The following is a 5,484-nucleotide window of genomic DNA, read 5'->3' on the forward strand; positions in this document are numbered from 1 at the left end:
CCGGGTACTATGAGCTAGGAACTATCGAAAAGGCCCCTGAGTGGACAGGCGGTGAGTGTTCTGGTTACCAATGATGCCATAGGTACACTGATGAAGGAATGATTGGAAATTAGAATTCAACCGGATATTTTGGAGGATAATGATCAGTGATACTATGGTTTCATTAAAATATTGTTTTAAAGATAGTTGAACCTGTGAAAAAGGCAATTTCATATTGGGTGTGTAAGTGGTGTGACTAGCTTGAAATTTGCATGAAGATTCGGCTAGGGGGCCTAGGAACTCTTTTCCTTGGTACCCGGGACAAAACCTAACCAAATTCCTAAATGGATCCCATGGCTAACCCACGGGACTGGATAGGCTGGACTGATGGATCCCTAAAATGAGACTCAATTCTGTTATGGTACGATAGATGAAGTAAATCTCGGATAGAAATTGTTCTATGGAAAAGAATTAACGGCTGTGTCTCTCAATGAGGAAAAAAGCGTTGGTCTCTATGATCCAAGTGCAAGTCTTTTCCTTGATTTGACCTTGGAACTTACGGGTTCGATCACATTAGTTCAGTTAGTTAAGGCTCTTGACTACGTTAGAGTAAAAATATCCTAGAGGAATCGCCCGTTTCCGGGCGGGGGAAGTTTTTTCGAGTTCGGTTTTGGAAGAACCAAGGGACTAGTCTCTTGTCCGGATATCGGTGGGCGAGGCCTCGAGTGAGAGGCCCTGCCCCACGCGAGAAGTGATACTTCCACTGCTAGCACTCCCGAATTCGTTGCGTAGAGGGAGCAAGATCTTTCAGCTGGTATCAGAGCGAATTGGCTAAAGTGGATCAACCAAGAAGCCAGAAATGTCAAAAATTTATGAAGTAGCAGTAAAAGGTTGGAATTGTGTGATGAAATTCATACAAGTTGATATTCAGAATGAAGATTCATAAATACGTAATGGGCTCTTCAGATGGAATTACCATAATTGTATGGAATCCCTGACTTGCTTGAGGCCTAGACATGATGGTATTTACCTTATAATTCCAAGGACCGTGACTACCCGTATATACCGAGGGTATAACTGCAGCTCTTTACTGACAGTATATATGAGTAAATCTAAGACCTTGAAATTATGAGCAAAAATGCTATCCAGATGATGAATTCGAATGTGGTTGATATGATTTTAAAATTCTGGTTGAGAATTGATGAGTTGATTTGGATTCTGATTGAAAAATGATGATTCCTGAATTTTGGTTGAAAAGCGATAAATTGAACAAAGCCACAATGAGGATGAATGGGATGAGTCCCTGTGATGATGTTCACAACGGGAAAGACGATAATGACTTCAGCAAATCACTATGAGATTAGTGGATTGTGCTGACAGATTCCTATTGTTAACACTTGACCCAGTGGATCAAGTTAAGGGATGACAAATTAAAAACCTGCATAACTGAAATTCCCGTGGAGGAATGTTCAGATGGAATTTTCAATGAACCATTATTATGTTAAGGATATGAATGATATGATGTGAAATTGTTATCTCAATAATGAGTTCTATATAAGGGAACTTTATCCCAGGATTCTGTTGGGTTGACCAGACTATAAGGAATCCCAGAATCAGTTGGATCTTAAGGGAAATATTTGTCCTCCAGCTGCGAGATGAGGACATCTCGCGTTTTTTAAGTGGGTTAGGATGTAAGATTCCTCCCTCCAGCTTTTGAGGTGTACAGGTATAAGAACCTTCCCTTCTGATCTTATAATTATTTCCCTCTCTGAAATAAAAGAAAGATTCTAGTTTACCCTGTTTTGGCTTGGAGAGAGAAAATGTCTAGAGGGAGGTAATCCAAAATTGAGATATTTTTGGATATAAAAATCCTCCTAGTGTCCAAAATGGTTTCCTCTAAAATAGAAATTCAAAAAGAACTTTCCAATGTGCAATTGGAATTAATTAAAAATGTGTATAAAGGACCTTAGCTTAAGGGTCTAGATTTTCAAAAATTTTTGGATTATGGTCCAATTAAGGTTCCTATGGGACCAATAGGATCAATCCAAGTGTGGGGAGAAGATAAATCCAATTTATAAAAGAAAAATACCCAAAAATGAGTAAATGTCCACATAAGATGAAGAGTTGGCTGAGTACAAGATTTATTAGTAAAAAACTATGAATATTACTAAAAAAATGAGATATTTTGGGTATGATGATACATTTTAGACACCTTGGAGAAGGGGGCACTTCAAGGAGGCACCTATTTCACACATGTGGTGGAGTTTTTAACTCAAAAATATTGTGATATTTTTATCTCTCCTCTCTCCTGGATCAAACCAAATCAAAAGGGAGCCAAACTAGATCCAAATCTTGTCCAAATTCAGCCAAACTGAACCTAGAAAATTCTAGAACCTAGTTGGACTTGGTTAGAGGCCTCCCTCACCTATAAATAGACACTTATTCTTTTGTATTCTCATATGTGAACTATATGAAGGAACACAAATGGAGACAGGAGTGAACACAAGTGAACGGATGTGCTCACACAAGAAAGCTCCAACAGATGTTCAATAGATAAGAATACAAAGTACTTGGTATGTATAGTCACCAAGTAAAACATAAAAATAAACTAATTACTCGACTAGCCTACAAGGTCATATCTTTGTATATGTCTACAAATCCCCCCTCAAAGATATGACTGAAGTACTCTGGAAACGTCTCAGAAGTACCTAGGGCACCTAAAGTACCATGGTTGCACAAGTTCATCCATCAGGATATAGCAACCTATGGGGTGACACATGAATAACAATGTCACTTTATAACCCCCCTTGACATTGTTGTTATGTCGCGTATTCCCAAGCCTTATCGATGACGAGTAAAAAGTGGAGCTGACAGGCTTTTAGTGAAGATATCCGCCACATTATCCTCAGTAGGACAATAAATAAGATCAATGAAGCCATCCTGTATACAATCCCGAATGTAATGATAATGATTCTCAATATGTTTCATGCGGGCATGAAAGACAGGATTTTTCCCAATGGCAATGCAACTCACACTGTCACACAAAATTGAGGTGGCCTTATCATGTTGTGCATGATGCAAATCAAACATAAGCTTCCTTAACCACATTGCTTCTGTAGTGGCTGCGTTTGCTGCTCTATACTCTGCTTCACTAGAGGAGAGAGAAACACGGTCTTGCTTTTTACTGAGCCAAGAGATGCAAGCTGAACCCAATGAGAAGCAATAACCGGTGGTGGATTTTCTATCATCCATATCTCCTGACCAATCTGAGTCAGTGAAACCACTCAGAGAAATGACTGAATTTGCAGCATAGTGCAGTCCAAGAGTAAGAGTGCCCTGCAGATATCTGAGAACCCTCTTGGCTTCTTGCCAATGTGTGACTGTAGGACAATGCATAAACTGACTGAGCAACCCGATGGCATGTGCAATATCAGCCCTGGTAGAACACAGATAGATAAGACTACACACCAACTGTCTATAAAGTGTGCCATCAAACTTGTCTGCTGTATCATGCTTTGAAAGCTTGAGACCTTTGGTCAATGGAGTGGCCACGGGTTTGCAATTTTCCATCTTAAATTTCTGCAAGAGACTCTTTGCATACTTTGTTTGGGACATACATATCCCCTCCTGGGTTTGCCAAAACTCAATGCCAAGACAATAGTGCAAGAGACCCAAATATGTCATATCAAATGTCTAACATAATGCGGATTTGATGGCTGCAATTTGCTGAGTACTACTGCTTGTGAGTAGTATATCATCCACATAAAGAACTAAAATCAGCAAATCTGATTTTTCTTGTAGAACATAGAGGTTAGACTCTGTATGTGTGTTCACGAAGCCCTGGGATAGCAAGTACTGATGTATCTTGTGATACCACGCACGGGGTGCTTGTTTTAGCCCATACAATGCTTTGCGTAGCTTGCATACTTTGTGCTCTTGTCCCTTAACCTCAAAACCTTGGGGTTGCTGCACATATACTTCCTCCTGTAGATCACCGTTCAAGAAGGCAGTTTTGACATCCATCTGAAAGACGGGCCAGCCATAACTTGCAGCAAGAGAGATGACAGACCGAATGGTAGTCATTTTGGCTACCGGAGCAAAGGTCTCCTCATAATCAACTCCCTCCTCTTGGGCATACCCCTTGGCTACTAAACGGGCCTTGTGTTTTTCAACAGTACCATCTGCATGATACTTAACCTTATAGATCCATTTGGTACCAACCACATTCTTCCCAATGGGCTTATCAACCAAATCCCATGTGGCATTCCTTTCAATGGAACTAATTTCAGATTTCCTGGCTTCCTGCCATGCGGGATGTTCCTTGGCATCCTCAAATCTTTGAGGTTTAGTTTCAGCTGCCATAACTGAAGCCATCAAAGCATAATTTACCTGTGATGATGCATTCCTTGTGGCTGTCCTGGTTCTCCCTAAAGTGGGCTGAACATTAGCCTCTCTGAGGGTCAACCGTGCCCATTTTGGGACTGAATTTGCAGCACCATCACTGGCTGGACCATTGTTGGTAGTATCCGTGATAGGACGGGGTAAAGAGTTCCAAACATGTGGCTGTCCTGCCTCACTAGCTGGCTGCCCTTCTGGAATATTTGAGGGAAATTCCCCCTCAACATATGGCACCAAATCTGAACTGGGTGAGGAGGATGAAGACTCCATCTCATTACCATCAAACTGAACAATATCAAGAGGCACATCATCATATGGTGGCAAATCAACATTGACCGGTTGCATGGTTTCATTTTCAGCAAAGACAACATCTCTACTGATAATAATCCTCCAAGTAACAGGATCATACAAACGAAAACCTTTACTTTCAATACTATACCCCACAAATATGCATTTGACACTCTTGTCATCAAGCTTAGTTCTGTGTTGAGCAGGGATCAAAGCATAAGCAACCGACCCAAAAATTCTGAAGTGATTTACCTTGGGCTTGTACCCATAGTATGCCTCAAATGGTGTTTTGTCAATCAAGGCTTTTGTTGGGCATCTGTTCAAGATGTATGTGGCTGTAGTAATAGCTTCTCCCCAAAAACCTTTTGAGATTTTCTTGAATTTCAGCATGCATCTTGTCATTTCTACAAGAGTCCTATCCTTCCTTTCAGCAATAGGATTGTGCTGGGGTGTGTAAGGCACAGTTAAATGATGTTTGATGCCATGTTCTTGCAAGTAACTTGCAAATACCTCTGAAGTGTACTCTCCCCCTCTATCTGTGTTGAGTGTTTGTATCTTGGAACTGGTCTGATTCTCAGCCATAGCCTTGAATACCTTGAACCAATAGAACACTTCGGATTTGTTCTTCATGAGGAAGAGCCATGTAAATCTGGAATAGTCATCAATGAAGGTGACAAAGTACCTTGCCCCTCTATGAGTAGTAACATTCATGGGGCCACAAACATCACTGTGTACTATTTGCAATGCTCTTATTGCTTTCACATCACCTTTCCCATCCTTTTTGAAAGGTAAACGGTGCAATTTGCCAAGAGCACACCC

The 5,484-nt window shown here is 40.7% G+C and overlaps 1 pseudogene; it reads right to left on the minus strand.

The window, feature by feature from the left end:
- Window positions 1-2,820: 2,820 nt before the first annotated feature.
- On the minus strand, window positions 2,821-3,549 carry LOC147616784 (secreted RxLR effector protein 161 pseudogene; annotated as a pseudogene).
- Window positions 3,550-5,484: the final 1,935 nt, after the last annotated feature.

This window comes from Cibotium barometz, chromosome 38 (genome assembly GCF_041138505.1).
Source record: "Cibotium barometz isolate CiBa-2024 chromosome 38, ASM4113850v1, whole genome shotgun sequence".
In the NCBI taxonomy this organism is placed as follows: Eukaryota; Viridiplantae; Streptophyta; class Polypodiopsida; order Cyatheales; family Cibotiaceae; genus Cibotium; species Cibotium barometz.